This window comes from Schistocerca cancellata, unplaced genomic scaffold (assembly GCF_023864275.1).
Source record: "Schistocerca cancellata isolate TAMUIC-IGC-003103 unplaced genomic scaffold, iqSchCanc2.1 HiC_scaffold_162, whole genome shotgun sequence".
In the NCBI taxonomy this organism is placed as follows: Eukaryota; Metazoa; Arthropoda; class Insecta; order Orthoptera; family Acrididae; genus Schistocerca; species Schistocerca cancellata.
The window spans coordinates 1-24,844 of NW_026046201.1; the positions used below are offsets into that span (position 1 = coordinate 1).

Genomic DNA, 24,844 nt, shown 5'->3' on the forward strand with positions numbered 1-24,844 from the left:
TACGCTCCCAGAGGCAATCTGATTTCGAGTCAGACGCCTTAACCACTCGGCCACGACTGCCGGTGGCGCCAGCTCCTCCCGACACATGCAACTGCTGCCGTTTAGAGCACTGCAGTGCCAGGAAACGGCACAGCTGCATTCTTTTCCGTCGTGCTTTCACCGCTACTAGGCGAGCCGCTACCAAAGTATTAAAATTTCCGCCCGCACAGGGACTTGAACCCTGGACCCTCACGTCAAATGCCTTATGCTCTACCGACTGAGCTATCCGGGCTCACCTCACGTTACTACACCTCCCACTATGCTACGGACACATTGCCTCTTGTCCTTTACTGTTGGGCAATCGTTGCATGGAGCTGTTACTAATTAAGCGTCCTCTGAAATGCTGTCTACAAACGCATCACGCTAGGCTCGTAACAGACTATCGAAGAAAACTGACACACGATGTAAAATCAAATTGCAGCAGTTTTTACGTCTCATACGTTGAAGCAGAGGAGCTACGTGTTTTCTCGACACTCACTGGGCGATTGGAAAATTCACAAGCGTCTCGAATGCAATGTTTCCCACGTATTCGCTCATTTCACGGTTCCGTTGGAGATGCTCTTCACCTCTTGACACAAAAATGAAACGCAGTCGGTAGGACTCGAACCTACGCTCCCAGAGGGAATCTGATTTCTAGTCAGACGCCTTAACCACTCGGCCACGACTGCCGGTCACACAAGCGTCTGCCGACAAGTGAAAACGGCTCCTTTTAAAGCAACCTGACGGCAGAAAACGACATGGCCTCACTCGTTTCAGTAGTGCTTCCGTGGCCAGCGCAGTAGCCGTTACGACAGTGTATTAATTTTCGCCCGGACAGGGGCTTGAACGCGGGACCTTTTGGTTGAAGGCATAGTGCTCTGCCGACTCAGCTACCCTGTCCGCCTGCCAAGGATTATGGTACAGCTGCAATGTGTGGCAGTGATTCGCGTGTCGTAATTACTGGCTTGTGGCTCCAATGGCGACTTCACCGACTTCCCACTGACGCACCGCTGACGCTAGTTTTCTCTCGTCTTAAACGATGGACGTACTTTCAAGCAGCTGCGAGATCTTACGAAAAGAAACGCTGCACCACTGCCTGTGCCGCACTCGAATGACTCAATTGCGATTCTTAAAAAGAAATGAATGCTCGCTCTGTCCAACACTTTCAAGCACGTCTGCGTACTCACGAACACGGCGACGGCGCGAGAAAATGACGGGGGTGCGCTCGTGGGCCTGCGACGGTTTTCTGCATTACTAGCTTCCGTGCGAGGTGAACCGATAGCCACAGGAAGCAGGGGCCGCCGCGAAAATCAGTATTCTTAAACATGCGTGCGAAAATTTGTGCTCGTTTGTACGCAAAATCGCACGCAGCCGGTAGGATTCGAACCTACGCTCCCAGAGGCAATCTGATTTCGAGTCAGACGCCTTAACCACTCGGCCACGACTGCCGGTGGCGCCAGCTCCTCCCGACACATGCAACTGCTGCCGTTTAGAGCACTGCAGTGCCAGGAAACGGCACAGCTGCATTCTTTTCCGTCGTGCTTTCACCGCTACTAGGCGAGCCGCTACCAAAGTATTAAAATTTCCGCCCGCACAGGGACTTGAACCCTGGACCCTCACGTCAAATGCCTTATGCTCTACCGACTGAGCTATCCGGGCTCACCTCACGTTACTACACCTCCCACTATGCTACGGACACATTGCCTCTTGTCCTTTACTGTTGGGCAATCGTTGCATGGAGCTGTTACTAATTAAGCGTCCTCTGAAATGCTGTCTACAAACGCATCACGCTAGGCTCGTAACAGACTATCGAAGAAAACTGACACACGATGTAAAATCAAATTGCAGCAGTTTTTACGTCTCATACGTTGAAGCAGAGGAGCTACGTGTTTTCTCGACACTCACTGGGCGATTGGAAAATTCACAAGCGTCTCGAATGCAATGTTTCCCACGTATTCGCTCATTTCACGGTTCCGTTGGAGATGCTCTTCACCTCTTGACACAAAAATGAAACGCAGTCGGTAGGACTCGAACCTACGCTCCCAGAGGGAATCTGATTTCTAGTCAGACGCCTTAACCACTCGGCCACGACTGCCGGTCACACAAGCGTCTGCCGACAAGTGAAAACGGCTCCTTTTAAAGCAACCTGACGGCAGAAAACGACATGGCCTCACTCGTTTCAGTAGTGCTTCCGTGGCCAGCGCAGTAGCCGTTACGACAGTGTATTAATTTTCGCCCGGACAGGGGCTTGAACGCGGGACCTTTTGGTTGAAGGCATAGTGCTCTGCCGACTCAGCTACCCTGTCCGCCTGCCAAGGATTATGGTACAGCTGCAATGTGTGGCAGTGATTCGCGTGTCGTAATTACTGGCTTGTGGCTCCAATGGCGACTTCACCGACTTCCCGCTGACGCTAGTTTTCTCTCGTCTTAAACGATGGACGTACTTTCAAGCAGCTGCGAGATCTTACGAAAAGAAACGCTGCACCACTGCCTGTGCCGCACTCGAATGACTCAATTGCGATTCTTAAAAAGAAATGAATGCTCGCTCTGTCCAACACTTTCAAGCACGTCTGCGTACTCACGAACACGGCGACGGCGCGAGAAAATGACGGGGGTGCGCTCGTGGGCCTGCGACGGTTTTCTGCATTACTAGCTTCCGTGCGAGGTGAACCGATAGCCACAGGAAGCAGGGGCCGCCGCGAAAATCAGTATTCTTAAACATGCGTGCGAAAATTTGTGCTCGTTTGTACGCAAAATCGCACGCAGCCGGTAGGATTCGAACCTACGCTCCCAGAGGCAATCTGATTTCGAGTCAGACGCCTTAACCACTCGGCCACGACTGCCGGTGGCGCCAGCTCCTCCCGACACATGCAACTGCTGCCGTTTAGAGCACTGCAGTGCCAGGAAACGGCACAGCTGCATTCTTTTCCGTCGTGCTTTCACCGCTACTAGGCGAGCCGCTACCAAAGTATTAAAATTTCCGCCCGCACAGGGACTTGAACCCTGGACCCTCACGTCAAATGCCTTATGCTCTACCGACTGAGCTATCCGGGCTCACCTCACGTTACTACACCTCCCACTATGCTACGGACACATTGCCTCTTGTCCTTTACTGTTGGGCAATCGTTGCATGGAGCTGTTACTAATTAAGCGTCCTCTGAAATGCTGTCTACAAACGCATCACGCTAGGCTCGTAACAGACTATCGAAGAAAACTGACACACGATGTAAAATCAAATTGCAGCAGTTTTTACGTCTCATACGTTGAAGCAGAGGAGCTACGTGTTTTCTCGACACTCACTGGGCGATTGGAAAATTCACAAGCGTCTCGAATGCAATGTTTCCCACGTATTCGCTCATTTCACGGTTCCGTTGGAGATGCTCTTCACCTCTTGACACAAAAATGAAACGCAGTCGGTAGGACTCGAACCTACGCTCCCAGAGGGAATCTGATTTCTAGTCAGACGCCTTAACCACTCGGCCACGACTGCCGGTCACACAAGCGTCTGCCGACAAGTGAAAACGGCTCCTTTTAAAGCAACCTGACGGCAGAAAACGACATGGCCTCACTCGTTTCAGTAGTGCTTCCGTGGCCAGCGCAGTAGCCGTTACGACAGTGTATTAATTTTCGCCCGGACAGGGGCTTGAACGCGGGACCTTTTGGTTGAAGGCATAGTGCTCTGCCGACTCAGCTACCCTGTCCGCCTGCCAAGGATTATGGTACAGCTGCAATGTGTGGCAGTGATTCGCGTGTCGTAATTACTGGCTTGTGGCTCCAATGGCGACTTCACCGACTTCCCGCTGACGCTAGTTTTCTCTCGTCTTAAACGATGGACGTACTTTCAAGCAGCTGCGAGATCTTACGAAAAGAAACGCTGCACCACTGCCTGTGCCGCACTCGAATGACTCAATTGCGATTCTTAAAAAGAAATGAATGCTCGCTCTGTCCAACACTTTCAAGCACGTCTGCGTACTCACGAACACGGCGACGGCGCGAGAAAATGACGGGGGTGCGCTCGTGGGCCTGCGACGGTTTTCTGCATTACTAGCTTCCGTGCGAGGTGAACCGATAGCCACAGGAAGCAGGGGCCGCCGCGAAAATCAGTATTCTTAAACATGCGTGCGAAAATTTGTGCTCGTTTGTACGCAAAATCGCACGCAGCCGGTAGGATTCGAACCTACGCTCCCAGAGGCAATCTGATTTCGAGTCAGACGCCTTAACCACTCGGCCACGACTGCCGGTGGCGCCAGCTCCTCCCGACACATGCAACTGCTGCCGTTTAGAGCACTGCAGTGCCAGGAAACGGCACAGCTGCATTCTTTTCCGTCGTGCTTTCACCGCTACTAGGCGAGCCGCTACCAAAGTATTAAAATTTCCGCCCGCACAGGGACTTGAACCCTGGACCCTCACGTCAAATGCCTTATGCTCTACCGACTGAGCTATCCGGGCTCACCTCACGTTACTACACCTCCCACTATGCTACGGACACATTGCCTCTTGTCCTTTACTGTTGGGCAATCGTTGCATGGAGCTGTTACTAATTAAGCGTCCTCTGAAATGCTGTCTACAAACGCATCACGCTAGGCTCGTAACAGACTATCGAAGAAAACTGACACACGATGTAAAATCAAATTGCAGCAGTTTTTACGTCTCATACGTTGAAGCAGAGGAGCTACGTGTTTTCTCGACACTCACTGGGCGATTGGAAAATTCACAAGCGTCTCGAATGCAATGTTTCCCACGTATTCGCTCATTTCACGGTTCCGTTGGAGATGCTCTTCACCTCTTGACACAAAAATGAAACGCAGTCGGTAGGACTCGAACCTACGCTCCCAGAGGGAATCTGATTTCTAGTCAGACGCCTTAACCACTCGGCCACGACTGCCGGTCACACAAGCGTCTGCCGACAAGTGAAAACGGCTCCTTTTAAAGCAACCTGACGGCAGAAAACGACATGGCCTCACTCGTTTCAGTAGTGCTTCCGTGGCCAGCGCAGTAGCCGTTACGACAGTGTATTAATTTTCGCCCGGACAGGGGCTTGAACGCGGGACCTTTTGGTTGAAGGCATAGTGCTCTGCCGACTCAGCTACCCTGTCCGCCTGCCAAGGATTATGGTACAGCTGCAATGTGTGGCAGTGATTCGCGTGTCGTAATTACTGGCTTGTGGCTCCAATGGCGACTTCACCGACTTCCCACTGACGCACCGCTGACGCTAGTTTTCTCTCGTCTTAAACGATGGACGTACTTTCAAGCAGCTGCGAGATCTTACGAAAAGAAACGCTGCACCACTGCCTGTGCCGCACTCGAATGACTCAATTGCGATTCTTAAAAAGAAATGAATGCTCGCTCTGTCCAACACTTTCAAGCACGTCTGCGTACTCACGAACACGGCGACGGCGCGAGAAAATGACGGGGGTGCGCTCGTGGGCCTGCGACGGTTTTCTGCATTACTAGCTTCCGTGCGAGGTGAACCGATAGCCACAGGAAGCAGGGGCCGCCGCGAAAATCAGTATTCTTAAACATGCGTGCGAAAATTTGTGCTCGTTTGTACGCAAAATCGCACGCAGCCGGTAGGATTCGAACCTACGCTCCCAGAGGCAATCTGATTTCGAGTCAGACGCCTTAACCACTCGGCCACGACTGCCGGTGGCGCCAGCTCCTCCCGACACATGCAACTGCTGCCGTTTAGAGCACTGCAGTGCCAGGAAACGGCACAGCTGCATTCTTTTCCGTCGTGCTTTCACCGCTACTAGGCGAGCCGCTACCAAAGTATTAAAATTTCCGCCCGCACAGGGACTTGAACCCTGGACCCTCACGTCAAATGCCTTATGCTCTACCGACTGAGCTATCCGGGCTCACCTCACGTTACTACACCTCCCACTATGCTACGGACACATTGCCTCTTGTCCTTTACTGTTGGGCAATCGTTGCATGGAGCTGTTACTAATTAAGCGTCCTCTGAAATGCTGTCTACAAACGCATCACGCTAGGCTCGTAACAGACTATCGAAGAAAACTGACACACGATGTAAAATCAAATTGCAGCAGTTTTTACGTCTCATACGTTGAAGCAGAGGAGCTACGTGTTTTCTCGACACTCACTGGGCGATTGGAAAATTCACAAGCGTCTCGAATGCAATGTTTCCCACGTATTCGCTCATTTCACGGTTCCGTTGGAGATGCTCTTCACCTCTTGACACAAAAATGAAACGCAGTCGGTAGGACTCGAACCTACGCTCCCAGAGGGAATCTGATTTCTAGTCAGACGCCTTAACCACTCGGCCACGACTGCCGGTCACACAAGCGTCTGCCGACAAGTGAAAACGGCTCCTTTTAAAGCAACCTGACGGCAGAAAACGACATGGCCTCACTCGTTTCAGTAGTGCTTCCGTGGCCAGCGCAGTAGCCGTTACGACAGTGTATTAATTTTCGCCCGGACAGGGGCTTGAACGCGGGACCTTTTGGTTGAAGGCATAGTGCTCTGCCGACTCAGCTACCCTGTCCGCCTGCCAAGGATTATGGTACAGCTGCAATGTGTGGCAGTGATTCGCGTGTCGTAATTACTGGCTTGTGGCTCCAATGGCGACTTCACCGACTTCCCACTGACGCACCGCTGACGCTAGTTTTCTCTCGTCTTAAACGATGGACGTACTTTCAAGCAGCTGCGAGATCTTACGAAAAGAAACGCTGCACCACTGCCTGTGCCGCACTCGAATGACTCAATTGCGATTCTTAAAAAGAAATGAATGCTCGCTCTGTCCAACACTTTCAAGCACGTCTGCGTACTCACGAACACGGCGACGGCGCGAGAAAATGACGGGGGTGCGCTCGTGGGCCTGCGACGGTTTTCTGCATTACTAGCTTCCGTGCGAGGTGAACCGATAGCCACAGGAAGCAGGGGCCGCCGCGAAAATCAGTATTCTTAAACATGCGTGCGAAAATTTGTGCTCGTTTGTACGCAAAATCGCACGCAGCCGGTAGGATTCGAACCTACGCTCCCAGAGGCAATCTGATTTCGAGTCAGACGCCTTAACCACTCGGCCACGACTGCCGGTGGCGCCAGCTCCTCCCGACACATGCAACTGCTGCCGTTTAGAGCACTGCAGTGCCAGGAAACGGCACAGCTGCATTCTTTTCCGTCGTGCTTTCACCGCTACTAGGCGAGCCGCTACCAAAGTATTAAAATTTCCGCCCGCACAGGGACTTGAACCCTGGACCCTCACGTCAAATGCCTTATGCTCTACCGACTGAGCTATCCGGGCTCACCTCACGTTACTACACCTCCCACTATGCTACGGACACATTGCCTCTTGTCCTTTACTGTTGGGCAATCGTTGCATGGAGCTGTTACTAATTAAGCGTCCTCTGAAATGCTGTCTACAAACGCATCACGCTAGGCTCGTAACAGACTATCGAAGAAAACTGACACACGATGTAAAATCAAATTGCAGCAGTTTTTACGTCTCATACGTTGAAGCAGAGGAGCTACGTGTTTTCTCGACACTCACTGGGCGATTGGAAAATTCACAAGCGTCTCGAATGCAATGTTTCCCACGTATTCGCTCATTTCACGGTTCCGTTGGAGATGCTCTTCACCTCTTGACACAAAAATGAAACGCAGTCGGTAGGACTCGAACCTACGCTCCCAGAGGGAATCTGATTTCTAGTCAGACGCCTTAACCACTCGGCCACGACTGCCGGTCACACAAGCGTCTGCCGACAAGTGAAAACGGCTCCTTTTAAAGCAACCTGACGGCAGAAAACGACATGGCCTCACTCGTTTCAGTAGTGCTTCCGTGGCCAGCGCAGTAGCCGTTACGACAGTGTATTAATTTTCGCCCGGACAGGGGCTTGAACGCGGGACCTTTTGGTTGAAGGCATAGTGCTCTGCCGACTCAGCTACCCTGTCCGCCTGCCAAGGATTATGGTACAGCTGCAATGTGTGGCAGTGATTCGCGTGTCGTAATTACTGGCTTGTGGCTCCAATGGCGACTTCACCGACTTCCCGCTGACGCTAGTTTTCTCTCGTCTTAAACGATGGACGTACTTTCAAGCAGCTGCGAGATCTTACGAAAAGAAACGCTGCACCACTGCCTGTGCCGCACTCGAATGACTCAATTGCGATTCTTAAAAAGAAATGAATGCTCGCTCTGTCCAACACTTTCAAGCACGTCTGCGTACTCACGAACACGGCGACGGCGCGAGAAAATGACGGGGGTGCGCTCGTGGGCCTGCGACGGTTTTCTGCATTACTAGCTTCCGTGCGAGGTGAACCGATAGCCACAGGAAGCAGGGGCCGCCGCGAAAATCAGTATTCTTAAACATGCGTGCGAAAATTTGTGCTCGTTTGTACGCAAAATCGCACGCAGCCGGTAGGATTCGAACCTACGCTCCCAGAGGCAATCTGATTTCGAGTCAGACGCCTTAACCACTCGGCCACGACTGCCGGTGGCGCCAGCTCCTCCCGACACATGCAACTGCTGCCGTTTAGAGCACTGCAGTGCCAGGAAACGGCACAGCTGCATTCTTTTCCGTCGTGCTTTCACCGCTACTAGGCGAGCCGCTACCAAAGTATTAAAATTTCCGCCCGCACAGGGACTTGAACCCTGGACCCTCACGTCAAATGCCTTATGCTCTACCGACTGAGCTATCCGGGCTCACCTCACGTTACTACACCTCCCACTATGCTACGGACACATTGCCTCTTGTCCTTTACTGTTGGGCAATCGTTGCATGGAGCTGTTACTAATTAAGCGTCCTCTGAAATGCTGTCTACAAACGCATCACGCTAGGCTCGTAACAGACTATCGAAGAAAACTGACACACGATGTAAAATCAAATTGCAGCAGTTTTTACGTCTCATACGTTGAAGCAGAGGAGCTACGTGTTTTCTCGACACTCACTGGGCGATTGGAAAATTCACAAGCGTCTCGAATGCAATGTTTCCCACGTATTCGCTCATTTCACGGTTCCGTTGGAGATGCTCTTCACCTCTTGACACAAAAATGAAACGCAGTCGGTAGGACTCGAACCTACGCTCCCAGAGGGAATCTGATTTCTAGTCAGACGCCTTAACCACTCGGCCACGACTGCCGGTCACACAAGCGTCTGCCGACAAGTGAAAACGGCTCCTTTTAAAGCAACCTGACGGCAGAAAACGACATGGCCTCACTCGTTTCAGTAGTGCTTCCGTGGCCAGCGCAGTAGCCGTTACGACAGTGTATTAATTTTCGCCCGGACAGGGGCTTGAACGCGGGACCTTTTGGTTGAAGGCATAGTGCTCTGCCGACTCAGCTACCCTGTCCGCCTGCCAAGGATTATGGTACAGCTGCAATGTGTGGCAGTGATTCGCGTGTCGTAATTACTGGCTTGTGGCTCCAATGGCGACTTCACCGACTTCCCACTGACGCACCGCTGACGCTAGTTTTCTCTCGTCTTAAACGATGGACGTACTTTCAAGCAGCTGCGAGATCTTACGAAAAGAAACGCTGCACCACTGCCTGTGCCGCACTCGAATGACTCAATTGCGATTCTTAAAAAGAAATGAATGCTCGCTCTGTCCAACACTTTCAAGCACGTCTGCGTACTCACGAACACGGCGACGGCGCGAGAAAATGACGGGGGTGCGCTCGTGGGCCTGCGACGGTTTTCTGCATTACTAGCTTCCGTGCGAGGTGAACCGATAGCCACAGGAAGCAGGGGCCGCCGCGAAAATCAGTATTCTTAAACATGCGTGCGAAAATTTGTGCTCGTTTGTACGCAAAATCGCACGCAGCCGGTAGGATTCGAACCTACGCTCCCAGAGGCAATCTGATTTCGAGTCAGACGCCTTAACCACTCGGCCACGACTGCCGGTGGCGCCAGCTCCTCCCGACACATGCAACTGCTGCCGTTTAGAGCACTGCAGTGCCAGGAAACGGCACAGCTGCATTCTTTTCCGTCGTGCTTTCACCGCTACTAGGCGAGCCGCTACCAAAGTATTAAAATTTCCGCCCGCACAGGGACTTGAACCCTGGACCCTCACGTCAAATGCCTTATGCTCTACCGACTGAGCTATCCGGGCTCACCTCACGTTACTACACCTCCCACTATGCTACGGACACATTGCCTCTTGTCCTTTACTGTTGGGCAATCGTTGCATGGAGCTGTTACTAATTAAGCGTCCTCTGAAATGCTGTCTACAAACGCATCACGCTAGGCTCGTAACAGACTATCGAAGAAAACTGACACACGATGTAAAATCAAATTGCAGCAGTTTTTACGTCTCATACGTTGAAGCAGAGGAGCTACGTGTTTTCTCGACACTCACTGGGCGATTGGAAAATTCACAAGCGTCTCGAATGCAATGTTTCCCACGTATTCGCTCATTTCACGGTTCCGTTGGAGATGCTCTTCACCTCTTGACACAAAAATGAAACGCAGTCGGTAGGACTCGAACCTACGCTCCCAGAGGGAATCTGATTTCTAGTCAGACGCCTTAACCACTCGGCCACGACTGCCGGTCACACAAGCGTCTGCCGACAAGTGAAAACGGCTCCTTTTAAAGCAACCTGACGGCAGAAAACGACATGGCCTCACTCGTTTCAGTAGTGCTTCCGTGGCCAGCGCAGTAGCCGTTACGACAGTGTATTAATTTTCGCCCGGACAGGGGCTTGAACGCGGGACCTTTTGGTTGAAGGCATAGTGCTCTGCCGACTCAGCTACCCTGTCCGCCTGCCAAGGATTATGGTACAGCTGCAATGTGTGGCAGTGATTCGCGTGTCGTAATTACTGGCTTGTGGCTCCAATGGCGACTTCACCGACTTCCCACTGACGCACCGCTGACGCTAGTTTTCTCTCGTCTTAAACGATGGACGTACTTTCAAGCAGCTGCGAGATCTTACGAAAAGAAACGCTGCACCACTGCCTGTGCCGCACTCGAATGACTCAATTGCGATTCTTAAAAAGAAATGAATGCTCGCTCTGTCCAACACTTTCAAGCACGTCTGCGTACTCACGAACACGGCGACGGCGCGAGAAAATGACGGGGGTGCGCTCGTGGGCCTGCGACGGTTTTCTGCATTACTAGCTTCCGTGCGAGGTGAACCGATAGCCACAGGAAGCAGGGGCCGCCGCGAAAATCAGTATTCTTAAACATGCGTGCGAAAATTTGTGCTCGTTTGTACGCAAAATCGCACGCAGCCGGTAGGATTCGAACCTACGCTCCCAGAGGCAATCTGATTTCGAGTCAGACGCCTTAACCACTCGGCCACGACTGCCGGTGGCGCCAGCTCCTCCCGACACATGCAACTGCTGCCGTTTAGAGCACTGCAGTGCCAGGAAACGGCACAGCTGCATTCTTTTCCGTCGTGCTTTCACCGCTACTAGGCGAGCCGCTACCAAAGTATTAAAATTTCCGCCCGCACAGGGACTTGAACCCTGGACCCTCACGTCAAATGCCTTATGCTCTACCGACTGAGCTATCCGGGCTCACCTCACGTTACTACACCTCCCACTATGCTACGGACACATTGCCTCTTGTCCTTTACTGTTGGGCAATCGTTGCATGGAGCTGTTACTAATTAAGCGTCCTCTGAAATGCTGTCTACAAACGCATCACGCTAGGCTCGTAACAGACTATCGAAGAAAACTGACACACGATGTAAAATCAAATTGCAGCAGTTTTTACGTCTCATACGTTGAAGCAGAGGAGCTACGTGTTTTCTCGACACTCACTGGGCGATTGGAAAATTCACAAGCGTCTCGAATGCAATGTTTCCCACGTATTCGCTCATTTCACGGTTCCGTTGGAGATGCTCTTCACCTCTTGACACAAAAATGAAACGCAGTCGGTAGGACTCGAACCTACGCTCCCAGAGGGAATCTGATTTCTAGTCAGACGCCTTAACCACTCGGCCACGACTGCCGGTCACACAAGCGTCTGCCGACAAGTGAAAACGGCTCCTTTTAAAGCAACCTGACGGCAGAAAACGACATGGCCTCACTCGTTTCAGTAGTGCTTCCGTGGCCAGCGCAGTAGCCGTTACGACAGTGTATTAATTTTCGCCCGGACAGGGGCTTGAACGCGGGACCTTTTGGTTGAAGGCATAGTGCTCTGCCGACTCAGCTACCCTGTCCGCCTGCCAAGGATTATGGTACAGCTGCAATGTGTGGCAGTGATTCGCGTGTCGTAATTACTGGCTTGTGGCTCCAATGGCGACTTCACCGACTTCCCACTGACGCACCGCTGACGCTAGTTTTCTCTCGTCTTAAACGATGGACGTACTTTCAAGCAGCTGCGAGATCTTACGAAAAGAAACGCTGCACCACTGCCTGTGCCGCACTCGAATGACTCAATTGCGATTCTTAAAAAGAAATGAATGCTCGCTCTGTCCAACACTTTCAAGCACGTCTGCGTACTCACGAACACGGCGACGGCGCGAGAAAATGACGGGGGTGCGCTCGTGGGCCTGCGACGGTTTTCTGCATTACTAGCTTCCGTGCGAGGTGAACCGATAGCCACAGGAAGCAGGGGCCGCCGCGAAAATCAGTATTCTTAAACATGCGTGCGAAAATTTGTGCTCGTTTGTACGCAAAATCGCACGCAGCCGGTAGGATTCGAACCTACGCTCCCAGAGGCAATCTGATTTCGAGTCAGACGCCTTAACCACTCGGCCACGACTGCCGGTGGCGCCAGCTCCTCCCGACACATGCAACTGCTGCCGTTTAGAGCACTGCAGTGCCAGGAAACGGCACAGCTGCATTCTTTTCCGTCGTGCTTTCACCGCTACTAGGCGAGCCGCTACCAAAGTATTAAAATTTCCGCCCGCACAGGGACTTGAACCCTGGACCCTCACGTCAAATGCCTTATGCTCTACCGACTGAGCTATCCGGGCTCACCTCACGTTACTACACCTCCCACTATGCTACGGACACATTGCCTCTTGTCCTTTACTGTTGGGCAATCGTTGCATGGAGCTGTTACTAATTAAGCGTCCTCTGAAATGCTGTCTACAAACGCATCACGCTAGGCTCGTAACAGACTATCGAAGAAAACTGACACACGATGTAAAATCAAATTGCAGCAGTTTTTACGTCTCATACGTTGAAGCAGAGGAGCTACGTGTTTTCTCGACACTCACTGGGCGATTGGAAAATTCACAAGCGTCTCGAATGCAATGTTTCCCACGTATTCGCTCATTTCACGGTTCCGTTGGAGATGCTCTTCACCTCTTGACACAAAAATGAAACGCAGTCGGTAGGACTCGAACCTACGCTCCCAGAGGGAATCTGATTTCTAGTCAGACGCCTTAACCACTCGGCCACGACTGCCGGTCACACAAGCGTCTGCCGACAAGTGAAAACGGCTCCTTTTAAAGCAACCTGACGGCAGAAAACGACATGGCCTCACTCGTTTCAGTAGTGCTTCCGTGGCCAGCGCAGTAGCCGTTACGACAGTGTATTAATTTTCGCCCGGACAGGGGCTTGAACGCGGGACCTTTTGGTTGAAGGCATAGTGCTCTGCCGACTCAGCTACCCTGTCCGCCTGCCAAGGATTATGGTACAGCTGCAATGTGTGGCAGTGATTCGCGTGTCGTAATTACTGGCTTGTGGCTCCAATGGCGACTTCACCGACTTCCCACTGACGCACCGCTGACGCTAGTTTTCTCTCGTCTTAAACGATGGACGTACTTTCAAGCAGCTGCGAGATCTTACGAAAAGAAACGCTGCACCACTGCCTGTGCCGCACTCGAATGACTCAGTTGCGATTCTTAAAAAGAAATGAATGCTCGCTCTGTCCAACACTTTCAAGCACGTCTGCGTACTCACGAACACGGCGACGGCGCGAGAAAATGACGGGGGTGCGCTCGTGGGCCTGCGACGGTTTTCTGCATTACTAGCTTCCGTGCGAGGTGAACCGATAGCCACAGGAAGCAGGGGCCGCCGCGAAAATCAGTATTCTTAAACATGCGTGCGAAAATTTGTGCTCGTTTGTACGCAAAATCGCACGCAGCCGGTAGGATTCGAACCTACGCTCCCAGAGGCAATCTGATTTCGAGTCAGACGCCTTAACCACTCGGCCACGACTGCCGGTGGCGCCAGCTCCTCCCGACACATGCAACTGCTGCCGTTTAGAGCACTGCAGTGCCAGGAAACGGCACAGCTGCATTCTTTTCCGTCGTGCTTTCACCGCTACTAGGCGAGCCGCTACCAAAGTATTAAAATTTCCGCCCGCACAGGGACTTGAACCCTGGACCCTCACGTCAAATGCCTTATGCTCTACCGACTGAGCTATCCGGGCTCACCTCACGTTACTACACCTCCCACTATGCTACGGACACATTGCCTCTTGTCCTTTACTGTTGGGCAATCGTTGCATGGAGCTGTTACTAATTAAGCGTCCTCTGAAATGCTGTCTACAAACGCATCACGCTAGGCTCGTAACAGACTATCGAAGAAAACTGACACACGATGTAAAATCAAATTGCAGCAGTTTTTACGTCTCATACGTTGAAGCAGAGGAGCTACGTGTTTTCTCGACACTCACTGGGCGATTGGAAAATTCACAAGCGTCTCGAATGCAATGTTTCCCACGTATTCGCTCATTTCACGGTTCCGTTGGAGATGCTCTTCACCTCTTGACACAAAAATGAAACGCAGTCGGTAGGACTCGAACCTACGCTCCCAGAGGGAATCTGATTTCTAGTCAGACGCCTTAACCACTCGGCCACGACTGCCGGTCACACAAGCGTCTGCCGACAAGTGAAAACGGCTCCTTTTAAAGCAACCTGACGGCAGAAAACGACATGGCCTCACTCGTTTCAGTAGTGCTTCCGTGGCCAGCGCAGTAGCCGTTACGACAGTGTATTAATTTTCGCCCGGACAGGGGCTTGAACGCGGGACCTTTTGGTTGAAGGCATAGTGCTCTGCCGACTCAGCTACCCTGTCCGCCTGCCAAGGATTATGGTACAGCTGCAATGTGTGGCAGTGATTCGCGTGTCGTAATTACTGGCTTGTGGCTCCAATGGCGACTTCACCGACTTCCCGCTGACGCTAGTTTTCTCTCGTCTTAAACGATGGACGTACTTTCAAGCAGCTGCGAGATCTTACGAAAAGAAACGCTGCACCACTGCCTGTGCCGCACTCGAATGACTCAATTGCGATTCTTAAAAAGAAATGAATGCTCGCTCTGTCCAACACTTTCAAGCACGTCTGCGTACTCACGAACACGGCGACGGCGCGAGAAAATGACGGGGGTGCGCTCGTGGGCCTGCGACGGTTTTCTGCATTACTAGCTTCCGTGCGAGGTGAACCGATAGCCACAGGAAGCAGGGGCCGCCGCGAAAATCAGTATTCTTAAACATGCGTGCGAAAATTTGTGCTCGTTTGTACGCAAAATCGCACGCAGCCGGTAGGATTCGAACCTACGCTCCCAGAGGCAATCTGATTTCGAGTCAGACGCCTTAACCACTCGGCCACGACTGCCGGTGGCGCCAGCTCCTCCCGACACATGCAACTGCTGCCGTTTAGAGCACTGCAGTGCCAGGAAACGGCACAGCTGCATTCTTTTCCGTCGTGCTTTCACCGCTACTAGGCGAGCCGCTACCAAAGTATTAAAATTTCCGCCCGCACAGGGACTTGAACCCTGGACCCTCACGTCAAATGCCTTATGCTCTACCGACTGAGCTATCCGGGCTCACCTCACGTTACTACACCTCCCACTATGCTACGGACACATTGCCTCTTGTCCTTTACTGTTGGGCAATCGTTGCATGGAGCTGTTACTAATTAAGCGTCCTCTGAAATGCTGTCTACAAACGCATCACGCTAGGCTCGTAACAGACTATCGAAGAAAACTGACACACGATGTAAAATCAAATTGCAGCAGTTTTTACGTCTCATACGTTGAAGCAGAGGAGCTACGTGTTTTCTCGACACTCACTGGGCGATTGGAAAATTCACAAGCGTCTCGAATGCAATGTTTCCCACGTATTCGCTCATTTCACGGTTCCGTTGGAGATGCTCTTCACCTCTTGACACAAAAATGAAACGCAGTCGGTAGGACTCGAACCTACGCTCCCAGAGGGAATCTGATTTCTAGTCAGACGCCTTAACCACTCGGCCACGACTGCCGGTCACACAAGCGTCTGCCGACAAGTGAAAACGGCTCCTTTTAAAGCAACCTGACGGCAGAAAACGACATGGCCTCACTCGTTTCAGTAGTGCTTCCGTGGCCAGCGCAGTAGCCGTTACGACAGTGTATTAATTTTCGCCCGGACAGGGGCTTGAACGCGGGACCTTTTGGTTGAAGGCATAGTGCTCTGCCGACTCAGCTACCCTGTCCGCCTGCCAAGGATTATGGTACAGCTGCAATGTGTGGCAGTGATTCGCGTGTCGTAATTACTGGCTTGTGGCTCCAATGGCGACTTCACCGACTTCCCACTGACGCACCGCTGACGCTAGTTTTCTCTCGTCTTAAACGATGGACGTACTTTCAAGCAGCTGCGAGATCTTACGAAAAGAAACGCTGCACCACTGCCTGTGCCGCACTCGAATGACTCAATTGCGATTCTTAAAAAGAAATGAATGCTCGCTCTGTCCAACACTTTCAAGCACGTCTGCGTACTCACGAACACGGCGACGGCGCGAGAAAATGACGGGGGTGCGCTCGTGGGCCTGCGACGGTTTTCTGCATTACTAGCTTCCGTGCGAGGTGAACCGATAGCCACAGGAAGCAGGGGCCGCCGCGAAAATCAGTATTCTTAAACATGCGTGCGAAAATTTGTGCTCGTTTGTACGCAAAATCGCACGCAGCCGGTAGGATTCGAACCTACGCTCCCAGAGGCAATCTGATTTCGAGTCAGACGCCTTAACCACTCGGCCACGACTGCCGGTGGCGCCAGCTCCTCCCGACACATGCAACTGCTGCCGTTTAGAGCACTGCAGTGCCAGGAAACGGCACAGCTGCATTCTTTTCCGTCGTGCTTTCACCGCTACTAGGCGAGCCGCTACCAAAGTATTAAAATTTCCGCCCGCACAGGGACTTGAACCCTGGACCCTCACGTCAAATGCCTTATGCTCTACCGACTGAGCTATCCGGGCTCACCTCACGTTACTACACCTCCCACTATGCTACGGACACATTGCCTCTTGTCCTTTACTGTTGGGCAATCGTTGCATGGAGCTGTTACTAATTAAGCGTCCTCTGAAATGCTGTCTACAAACGCATCACGCTAGGCTCGTAACAGACTATCGAAGAAAACTGACACACGATGTAAAATCAAATTGCAGCAGTTTTTACGTCTCATACGTTGAAGCAGAGGAGCTACGTGTTTTCTCGACACTCACTGGGCGATTGGAAAATTCACAAGCGTCTCGAATGCAATGTTTCCCACGTATTCGCTCATTTCACGGTTCCGTTGGAGATGCTCTTCACCTCTTGACACAAAAATGAAACGCAGTCGGTAGGACTCGAACCTACGCTCCCAGAGGGAATCTGATTTCTAGTCAGACGCCTTAACCACTCGGCCACGACTGCCGGTCACACAAGCGTCTGCCGACAAGTGAAAACGGCTCCTTTTAAAGCAACCTGACGGCAGAAAACGACATGGCCTCACTCGTTTCAGTAGTGCTTCCGTGGCCAGCGCAGTAGCCGTTACGACAGTGTATTAATTTTCGCCCGGACAGGGGCTTGAACGCGGGACCTTTTGGTTGAAGGCATAGTGCTCTGCCGACTCAGCTACCCTGTCCGCCTGCCAAGGATTATGGTACAGCTGCAATGTGTGGCAGTGATTCGCGTGTCGTAATTACTGGCTTGTGGCTCCAATGGCGACTTCACCGACTTCCCACTGACGCACCGCTGACGCTAGTTTTCTCTCGTCTTAAACGATGGACGTACTTTCAAGCAGCTGCGAGATCTTACGAAAAGAAACGCTGCACCACTGCCTGTGCCGCACTCGAATGACTCAATTGCGATTCTTAAAAAGAAATGAATGCTCGCTCTGTCCAACACTTTCAAGCACGTCTGCGTACTCACGAACACGGCGACGGCGCGAGAAAATGACGGGGGTGCGCTCGTGGGCCTGCGACGGTTTTCTGCATTACTAGCTTCCGTGCGAGGTGAACCGATAGCCACAGGAAGCAGGGGCCGCCGCGAAAATCAGTATTCTTAAACATGCGTGCGAAAATTTGTGCTCGTTTGTACGCAAAATCGCACGCAGCCGGTAGGATTCGAACCTACGCTCCCAGAGGCAATCTGATTTCGAGTCAGACGCCTTAACCACTCGGCCACGACTGCCGGTGGCGCCAGCTCCTCCCGACACATGCAACTGCTGCCGTTTAGAGCACTGCAGTGCCAGGAAACGGCACAGCTGCATTCTTTTCCGTCGTGCTTTCACCGCTACTAGGCGAGCCGCTACCAAAGTATTAAAATTTCCGCCCGCACAGGGACTTGAACCCTGGACCCTCACGTCAAATGCCTTATGCTCTACCGACTGAGCTATCCGGGCTCACCTCACGTTACTACACCTCCCACTATGCTACGGACACATTGCCTCTTGTCCTTTACTGTTGGGCAATCGTTGCATGGAGCTGTTACTAATTAAGCGTCCTCTGAAATGCTGTCTACAAACGCATCACGCTAGGCTCGTAACAGACTATCGAAGAAAACTGACACACGATGTAAAATCAAATTGCAGCAGTTTTTACGTCTCATACGTTGAAGCAGAGGAGCTACGTGTTTTCTCGACACTCACTGGGCGATTGGAAAATTCACAAGCGTCTCGAATGCAATGTTTCCCACGTATTCGCTCATTTCACGGTTCCGTTGGAGATGCTCTTCACCTCTTGACACAAAAATGAAACGCAGTCGGTAGGACTCGAACCTACGCTCCCAGAGGGAATCTGATTTCTAGTCAGACGCCTTAACCACTCGGCCACGACTGCCGGTCACACAAGCGTCTGCCGACAAGTGAAAACGGCTCCTTTTAAAGCAACCTGACGGCAGAAAACGACATGGCCTCACTCGTTTCAGTAGTGCTTCCGTGGCCAGCGCAGTAGCCGTTACGACAGTGTATTAATTTTCGCCCGGACAGGGGCTTGAACGCGGGACCTTTTGGTTGAAGGCATAGTGCTCTGCCGACTCAGCTACCCTGTCCGCCTGCCAAGGATTATGGTACAGCTGCAATGTGTGGCAGTGATTCGCGTGTCGTAATTACTGGCTTGTGGCTCCAATGGCGACTTCACCGACTTCCCACTGACGCACCGCTGACGCTAGTTTTCTCTCGTCTTAAACGATGGACGTACTTTCAAGCAGCTGCGAGATCTTACGAAAAGAAACGCTGCACCACTGCCTGTGCCGCACTCGAATGACTCAATTGCGATTCTTAAAAAGAAATGAATGCTCGCTCTGTCCAACACTTTCAAGCACGTCTGCGTACTCACGAACACGGCGACGGCGCGAGAAAATGACGGGGGTGCGCTCGTGGGCCTGCGACGGTTTTCTGCATTACTAGCTTCCGTGCGAGGTGAACCGATAGCCACAGGAAGCAGGGGCCGCCGCGAAAATCAGTATTCTTAAACATGCGTGCGAAAATTTGTGCTCGTTTGTACGCAAAATCGCACGCAGCCGGTAGGATTCGAACCTACGCTCCCAGAGGCAATCTGATTTCGAGTCAGACGCCTTAACCACTCGGCCACGACTGCCGGTGGCGCCAGCTCCTCCCGACACATGCAACTGCTGCCGTTTAGAGCACTGCAGTGCCAGGAAACGGCACAGCTGCATTCTTTTCCGTCGTGCTTTCACCGCTACTAGGCGAGCCGCTACCAAAGTATTAAAATTTCCGCCCGCACAGGGACTTGAACCCTGGACCCTCACGTCAAATGCCTTATGCTCTACCGACTGAGCTATCCGGGCTCACCTCACGTTACTACACCTCCCACTATGCTACGGACACATTGCCTCTTGTCCTTTACTGTTGGGCAATCGTTGCATGGAGCTGTTACTAATTAAGCGTCCTCTGAAATGCTGTCTACAAACGCATCACGCTAGGCTCGTAACAGACTATCGAAGAAAACTGACACACGATGTAAAATCAAATTGCAGCAGTTTTTACGTCTCATACGTTGAAGCAGAGGAGCTACGTGTTTTCTCGACACTCACTGGGCGATTGGAAAATTCACAAGCGTCTCGAATGCAATGTTTCCCACGTATTCGCTCATTTCACGGTTCCGTTGGAGATGCTCTTCACCTCTTGACACAAAAATGAAACGCAGTCGGTAGGACTCGAACCTACGCTCCCAGAGGGAATCTGATTTCTAGTCAGACGCCTTAACCACTCGGCCACGACTGCCGGTCACACAAGCGTCTGCCGACAAGTGAAAACGGCTCCTTTTAAAGCAACCTGACGGCAGAAAACGACATGGCCTCACTCGTTTCAGTAGTGCTTCCGTGGCCAGCGCAGTAGCCGTTACGACAGTGTATTAATTTTCGCCCGGACAGGGGCTTGAACGCGGGACCTTTTGGTTGAAGGCATAGTGCTCTGCCGACTCAGCTACCCTGTCCGCCTGCCAAGGATTATGGTACAGCTGCAATGTGTGGCAGTGATTCGCGTGTCGTAATTACTGGCTTGTGGCTCCAATGGCGACTTCACCGACTTCCCACTGACGCACCGCTGACGCTAGTTTTCTCTCGTCTTAAACGATGGACGTACTTTCAAGCAGCTGCGAGATCTTACGAAAAGAAACGCTGCACCACTGCCTGTGCCGCACTCGAATGACTCAATTGCGATTCTTAAAAAGAAATGAATGCTCGCTCTGTCCAACACTTTCAAGCACGTCTGCGTACTCACGAACACGGCGACGGCGCGAGAAAATGACGGGGGTGCGCTCGTGGGCCTGCGACGGTTTTCTGCATTACTAGCTTCCGTGCGAGGTGAACCGATAGCCACAGGAAGCAGGGGCCGCCGCGAAAATCAGTATTCTTAAACATGCGTGCGAAAATTTGTGCTCGTTTGTACGCAAAATCGCACGCAGCCGGTAGGATTCGAACCTACGCTCCCAGAGGCAATCTGATTTCGAGTCAGACGCCTTAACCACTCGGCCACGACTGCCGGTGGCGCCAGCTCCTCCCCGACACATGCAACTGCTGCCGTTTAGAGCACTGCAGTGCCAGGAAACGGCACAGCTGCATTCTTTTCCGTCGTGCTTTCACCGCTACTAGGCGAGCCGCTACCAAAGTATTAAAATTTCCGCCCGCACAGGGACTTGAACCCTGGACCCTCACGTCAAATGCCTTATGCTCTACCGACTGAGCTATCCGGGCTCACCTCACGTTACTACACCTCCCACTATGCTACGGACACATTGCCTCTTGTCCTTTACTGTTGGGCAATCGTTGCATGGAGCTGTTACTAATTAAGCGTCCTCTGAAATGCTGTCTACAAACGCATCACGCTAGGCTCGTAACAGACTATCGAAGAAAACTGACACACGATGTAAAATCAAATTGCAGCAGTTTTTACGTCTCATACGTTGAAGCAGAGGAGCTACGTGTTTTCTCGACACTCACTGGGCGATTGGAAAATTCACAAGCGTCTCGAATGCAATGTTTCCCACGTATTCGCTCATTTCACGGTTCCGTTGGAGATGCTCTTCACCTCTTGACACAAAAATGAAACGCAGTCGGTAGGACTCGAACCTACGCTCCCAGAGGGAATCTGATTTCTAGTCAGACGCCTTAACCACTCGGCCACGACTGCCGGTCACACAAGCGTCTGCCGACAAGTGAAAACGGCTCCTTTTAAAGCAACCTGACGGCAGAAAACGACATGGCCTCACTCGTTTCAGTAGTGCTTCCGTGGCCAGCGCAGTAGCCGTTACGACAGTGTATTAATTTTCGCCCGGACAGGGGCTTGAACGCGGGACCTTTTGGTTGAAGGCATAGTGCTCTGCCGACTCAGCTACCCTGTCCGCCTGCCAAGGATTATGGTACAGCTGCAATGTGTGGCAGTGATTCGCGTGTCGTAATTACTGGCTTGTGGCTCCAATGGCGACTTCACCGACTTCCCACTGACGCACCGCTGACGCTAGTTTTCTCTCGTCTTAAACGATGGACGTACTTTCAAGCAGCTGCGAGATCTTACGAAAAGAAACGCTGCACCACTGCCTGTGCCGCACTCGAATGACTCAATTGCGATTCTTAAAAAGAAATGAATGCTCGCTCTGTCCAACACTTTCAAGCACGTCTGCGTACTCACGAACACGGCGACGGCGCGAGAAAATGACGGGGGTGCGCTCGTGGGCCTGCGACGGTTTTCTGCATTACTAGCTTCCGTGCGAGGTGAACCGATAGCCACAGGAAGCAGGGGCCGCCGCGAAAATCAGTATTCTTAAACATGCGTGCGAAAATTTGTGCTCGTTTGTACGCAAAATCGCACGCAGCCGGTAGGATTCGAACCTACGCTCCCAGAGGCAATCTGATTTCGAGTCAGACGCCTTAACCACTCGGCCACGACTGCCGGTGGCGCCAGCTCCTCCCGACACATGCAACTGCTGCCGTTTAGAGCACTGCAGTGCCAGGAAACGGCACAGCTGCATTCTTTTCCGTCGTGCTTTCACCGCTACTAGGCGAGCCGCTACCAAAGTATTAAAATTTCCGCCCGCACAGGGACTTGAACCCTGGACCCTCACGTCAAATGCCTTATGCTCTACCGACTGAGCTATCCGGGCTCACCTCACGTTACTACACCTCCCACTATGCTACGGACACATTGCCTCTTGTCCTTTACTGTTGGGCAATCGTTGCATGGAGCTGTTACTAATTAAGCGTCCTCTGAAATGCTGTCTACAAACGCATCACGCTAGGCTCGTAACAGACTATCGAAGAAAACTGACACACGATGTAAAATCAAATTGCAGCAGTTTTTACGTCTCATACGTTGAAGCAGAGGAGCTACGTGTTTTCTCGACACTCACTGGGCGATTGGAAAATTCACAAGCGTCTCGAATGCAATGTTTCCCACGTATTCGCTCATTTCACGGTTCCGTTGGAGATGCTCTTCACCTCTTGACACAAAAATGAAACGCAGTCGGTAGGACTCGAACCTACGCTCCCAGAGGGAATCTGATTTCTAGTCAGACGCCTTAACCACTCGGCCACGACTGCCGGTCACACAAGCGTCTGCCGACAAGTGAAAACGGCTCCTTTTAAAGCAACCTGACGGCAGAAAACGACATGGCCTCACTCGTTTCAGTAGTGCTTCCGTGGCCAGCGCAGTAGCCGTTACGACAGTGTATTAATTTTCGCCCGGACAGGGGCTTGAACGCGGGACCTTTTGGTTGAAGGCATAGTGCTCTGCCGACTCAGCTACCCTGTCCGCCTGCCAAGGATTATGGTACAGCTGCAATGTGTGGCAGTGATTCGCGTGTCGTAATTACTGGCTTGTGGCTCCAATGGCGACTTCACCGACTTCCCACTGACGCACCGCTGACGCTAGTTTTCTCTCGTCTTAAACGATGGACGTACTTTCAAGCAGCTGCGAGATCTTACGAAAAGAAACGCTGCACCACTGCCTGTGCCGCACTCGAATGACTCAATTGCGATTCTTAAAAAGAAATGAATGCTCGCTCTGTCCAACACTTTCAAGCACGTCTGCGTACTCACGAACACGGCGACGGCGCGAGAAAATGACGGGGGTGCGCTCGTGGGCCTGCGACGGTTTTCTGCATTACTAGCTTCCGTGCGAGGTGAACCGATAGCCACAGGAAGCAGGGGCCGCCGCGAAAATCAGTATTCTTAAACATGCGTGCGAAAATTTGTGCTCGTTTGTACGCAAAATCGCACGCAGCCGGTAGGATTCGAACCTACGCTCCCAGAGGCAATCTGATTTCGAGTCAGACGCCTTAACCACTCGGCCACGACTGCCGGTGGCGCCAGCTCCTCCCGACACATGCAACTGCTGCCGTTTAGAGCACTGCAGTGCCAGGAAACGGCACAGCTGCATTCTTTTCCGTCGTGCTTTCACCGCTACTAGGCGAGCCGCTACCAAAGTATTAAAATTTCCGCCCGCACAGGGACTTGAACCCTGGACCCTCACGTCAAATGCCTTATGCTCTACCGACTGAGCTATCCGGGCTCACCTCACGTTACTACACCTCCCACTATGCTACGGACACATTGCCTCTTGTCCTTTACTGTTGGGCAATCGTTGCATGGAGCTGTTACTAATTAAGCGTCCTCTGAAATGCTGTCTACAAACGCATCACGCTAGGCTCGTAACAGACTATCGAAGAAAACTGACACACGATGTAAAATCAAATTGCAGCAGTTTTTACGTCTCATACGTTGAAGCAGAGGAGCTACGTGTTTTCTCGACACTCACTGGGCGATTGGAAAATTCACAAGCGTCTCGAATGCAATGTTTCCCACGTATTCGCTCATTTCACGGTTCCGTTGGAGATGCTCTTCACCTCTTGACACAAAAATGAAACGCAGTCGGTAGGACTCGAACCTACGCTCCCAGAGGGAATCTGATTTCTAGTCAGACGCCTTAACCACTCGGCCACGACTGCCGGTCACACAAGCGTCTGCCGACAAGTGAAAACGGCTCCTTTTAAAGCAACCTGACGGCAGAAAAACGACATGGCCTCACTCGTTTCAGTAGTGCTTCCGTGGCCAGCGCAGTAGCCGTTACGACAGTGTATTAATTTTCGCCCGGACAGGGGCTTGAACGCGGGACCTTTTGGTTGAAGGCATAGTGCTCTGCCGACTCAGCTACCCTGTCCGCCTGCCAAGGATTATGGTACAGCTGCAATGTGTGGCAGTGATTCGCGTGTCGTAATTACTGGCT

At 52.0% G+C, this 24,844-nt stretch overlaps 35 non-coding genes across 35 annotated transcripts; all 35 read right to left on the reverse strand.

Annotated features, from left to right (window-relative positions):
• Positions 1 to 625: 625 nt before the first annotated feature.
• Positions 626 to 707, reverse strand: Trnas-aga (transfer RNA serine (anticodon AGA)). Its single transcript has one exon. It is a non-coding gene; the product is annotated as a tRNA-Ser (tRNA).
• Positions 708 to 1,384: 677 nt separating this feature from the next.
• Positions 1,385 to 1,466, reverse strand: Trnas-cga (transfer RNA serine (anticodon CGA)). The gene has a single exon. It is a non-coding gene; the product is annotated as a tRNA-Ser (tRNA).
• A 565-nt stretch (positions 1,467 to 2,031) lies between these two features.
• Trnas-aga (transfer RNA serine (anticodon AGA)) lies at positions 2,032 to 2,113 on the reverse strand. Its single transcript has one exon. It is a non-coding gene; the product is annotated as a tRNA-Ser (tRNA).
• A 666-nt stretch (positions 2,114 to 2,779) lies between these two features.
• Trnas-cga (transfer RNA serine (anticodon CGA)) lies at positions 2,780 to 2,861 on the reverse strand. Its single transcript has one exon. It is a non-coding gene; the product is annotated as a tRNA-Ser (tRNA).
• A 565-nt stretch (positions 2,862 to 3,426) lies between these two features.
• Trnas-aga (transfer RNA serine (anticodon AGA)) lies at positions 3,427 to 3,508 on the reverse strand. Its single transcript has one exon. It is a non-coding gene; the product is annotated as a tRNA-Ser (tRNA).
• A 666-nt stretch (positions 3,509 to 4,174) lies between these two features.
• Positions 4,175 to 4,256, reverse strand: Trnas-cga (transfer RNA serine (anticodon CGA)). Its single transcript has one exon. It is a non-coding gene; the product is annotated as a tRNA-Ser (tRNA).
• A 565-nt stretch (positions 4,257 to 4,821) lies between these two features.
• On the reverse strand, positions 4,822 to 4,903 carry Trnas-aga (transfer RNA serine (anticodon AGA)). Its single transcript has one exon. It is a non-coding gene; the product is annotated as a tRNA-Ser (tRNA).
• Positions 4,904 to 5,580: 677 nt separating this feature from the next.
• Positions 5,581 to 5,662, reverse strand: Trnas-cga (transfer RNA serine (anticodon CGA)). The gene has a single exon. It is a non-coding gene; the product is annotated as a tRNA-Ser (tRNA).
• Positions 5,663 to 6,227: 565 nt separating this feature from the next.
• On the reverse strand, positions 6,228 to 6,309 carry Trnas-aga (transfer RNA serine (anticodon AGA)). Its single transcript has one exon. It is a non-coding gene; the product is annotated as a tRNA-Ser (tRNA).
• Positions 6,310 to 6,986: 677 nt separating this feature from the next.
• On the reverse strand, positions 6,987 to 7,068 carry Trnas-cga (transfer RNA serine (anticodon CGA)). Its single transcript has one exon. It is a non-coding gene; the product is annotated as a tRNA-Ser (tRNA).
• A 565-nt stretch (positions 7,069 to 7,633) lies between these two features.
• Trnas-aga (transfer RNA serine (anticodon AGA)) lies at positions 7,634 to 7,715 on the reverse strand. Its single transcript has one exon. It is a non-coding gene; the product is annotated as a tRNA-Ser (tRNA).
• Positions 7,716 to 8,381: 666 nt separating this feature from the next.
• Positions 8,382 to 8,463, reverse strand: Trnas-cga (transfer RNA serine (anticodon CGA)). Its single transcript has one exon. It is a non-coding gene; the product is annotated as a tRNA-Ser (tRNA).
• A 565-nt stretch (positions 8,464 to 9,028) lies between these two features.
• On the reverse strand, positions 9,029 to 9,110 carry Trnas-aga (transfer RNA serine (anticodon AGA)). Its single transcript has one exon. It is a non-coding gene; the product is annotated as a tRNA-Ser (tRNA).
• Positions 9,111 to 9,787: 677 nt separating this feature from the next.
• Positions 9,788 to 9,869, reverse strand: Trnas-cga (transfer RNA serine (anticodon CGA)). The gene has a single exon. It is a non-coding gene; the product is annotated as a tRNA-Ser (tRNA).
• Positions 9,870 to 10,434: 565 nt separating this feature from the next.
• Positions 10,435 to 10,516, reverse strand: Trnas-aga (transfer RNA serine (anticodon AGA)). The gene has a single exon. It is a non-coding gene; the product is annotated as a tRNA-Ser (tRNA).
• A 677-nt stretch (positions 10,517 to 11,193) lies between these two features.
• On the reverse strand, positions 11,194 to 11,275 carry Trnas-cga (transfer RNA serine (anticodon CGA)). Its single transcript has one exon. It is a non-coding gene; the product is annotated as a tRNA-Ser (tRNA).
• A 565-nt stretch (positions 11,276 to 11,840) lies between these two features.
• On the reverse strand, positions 11,841 to 11,922 carry Trnas-aga (transfer RNA serine (anticodon AGA)). The gene has a single exon. It is a non-coding gene; the product is annotated as a tRNA-Ser (tRNA).
• Positions 11,923 to 12,599: 677 nt separating this feature from the next.
• On the reverse strand, positions 12,600 to 12,681 carry Trnas-cga (transfer RNA serine (anticodon CGA)). Its single transcript has one exon. It is a non-coding gene; the product is annotated as a tRNA-Ser (tRNA).
• A 565-nt stretch (positions 12,682 to 13,246) lies between these two features.
• Trnas-aga (transfer RNA serine (anticodon AGA)) lies at positions 13,247 to 13,328 on the reverse strand. The gene has a single exon. It is a non-coding gene; the product is annotated as a tRNA-Ser (tRNA).
• A 677-nt stretch (positions 13,329 to 14,005) lies between these two features.
• Trnas-cga (transfer RNA serine (anticodon CGA)) lies at positions 14,006 to 14,087 on the reverse strand. Its single transcript has one exon. It is a non-coding gene; the product is annotated as a tRNA-Ser (tRNA).
• A 565-nt stretch (positions 14,088 to 14,652) lies between these two features.
• Trnas-aga (transfer RNA serine (anticodon AGA)) lies at positions 14,653 to 14,734 on the reverse strand. The gene has a single exon. It is a non-coding gene; the product is annotated as a tRNA-Ser (tRNA).
• A 666-nt stretch (positions 14,735 to 15,400) lies between these two features.
• Trnas-cga (transfer RNA serine (anticodon CGA)) lies at positions 15,401 to 15,482 on the reverse strand. Its single transcript has one exon. It is a non-coding gene; the product is annotated as a tRNA-Ser (tRNA).
• Positions 15,483 to 16,047: 565 nt separating this feature from the next.
• On the reverse strand, positions 16,048 to 16,129 carry Trnas-aga (transfer RNA serine (anticodon AGA)). Its single transcript has one exon. It is a non-coding gene; the product is annotated as a tRNA-Ser (tRNA).
• Positions 16,130 to 16,806: 677 nt separating this feature from the next.
• Positions 16,807 to 16,888, reverse strand: Trnas-cga (transfer RNA serine (anticodon CGA)). Its single transcript has one exon. It is a non-coding gene; the product is annotated as a tRNA-Ser (tRNA).
• Positions 16,889 to 17,453: 565 nt separating this feature from the next.
• Trnas-aga (transfer RNA serine (anticodon AGA)) lies at positions 17,454 to 17,535 on the reverse strand. The gene has a single exon. It is a non-coding gene; the product is annotated as a tRNA-Ser (tRNA).
• A 677-nt stretch (positions 17,536 to 18,212) lies between these two features.
• On the reverse strand, positions 18,213 to 18,294 carry Trnas-cga (transfer RNA serine (anticodon CGA)). The gene has a single exon. It is a non-coding gene; the product is annotated as a tRNA-Ser (tRNA).
• Positions 18,295 to 18,859: 565 nt separating this feature from the next.
• Trnas-aga (transfer RNA serine (anticodon AGA)) lies at positions 18,860 to 18,941 on the reverse strand. The gene has a single exon. It is a non-coding gene; the product is annotated as a tRNA-Ser (tRNA).
• Positions 18,942 to 19,618: 677 nt separating this feature from the next.
• Positions 19,619 to 19,700, reverse strand: Trnas-cga (transfer RNA serine (anticodon CGA)). The gene has a single exon. It is a non-coding gene; the product is annotated as a tRNA-Ser (tRNA).
• Positions 19,701 to 20,265: 565 nt separating this feature from the next.
• Positions 20,266 to 20,347, reverse strand: Trnas-aga (transfer RNA serine (anticodon AGA)). Its single transcript has one exon. It is a non-coding gene; the product is annotated as a tRNA-Ser (tRNA).
• A 677-nt stretch (positions 20,348 to 21,024) lies between these two features.
• Positions 21,025 to 21,106, reverse strand: Trnas-cga (transfer RNA serine (anticodon CGA)). Its single transcript has one exon. It is a non-coding gene; the product is annotated as a tRNA-Ser (tRNA).
• Positions 21,107 to 21,672: 566 nt separating this feature from the next.
• Positions 21,673 to 21,754, reverse strand: Trnas-aga (transfer RNA serine (anticodon AGA)). The gene has a single exon. It is a non-coding gene; the product is annotated as a tRNA-Ser (tRNA).
• Positions 21,755 to 22,431: 677 nt separating this feature from the next.
• On the reverse strand, positions 22,432 to 22,513 carry Trnas-cga (transfer RNA serine (anticodon CGA)). Its single transcript has one exon. It is a non-coding gene; the product is annotated as a tRNA-Ser (tRNA).
• Positions 22,514 to 23,078: 565 nt separating this feature from the next.
• Trnas-aga (transfer RNA serine (anticodon AGA)) lies at positions 23,079 to 23,160 on the reverse strand. The gene has a single exon. It is a non-coding gene; the product is annotated as a tRNA-Ser (tRNA).
• Positions 23,161 to 23,837: 677 nt separating this feature from the next.
• On the reverse strand, positions 23,838 to 23,919 carry Trnas-cga (transfer RNA serine (anticodon CGA)). The gene has a single exon. It is a non-coding gene; the product is annotated as a tRNA-Ser (tRNA).
• Positions 23,920 to 24,484: 565 nt separating this feature from the next.
• Positions 24,485 to 24,566, reverse strand: Trnas-aga (transfer RNA serine (anticodon AGA)). The gene has a single exon. It is a non-coding gene; the product is annotated as a tRNA-Ser (tRNA).
• Between the last annotated feature and the right edge of the window lie 278 nt (positions 24,567 to 24,844).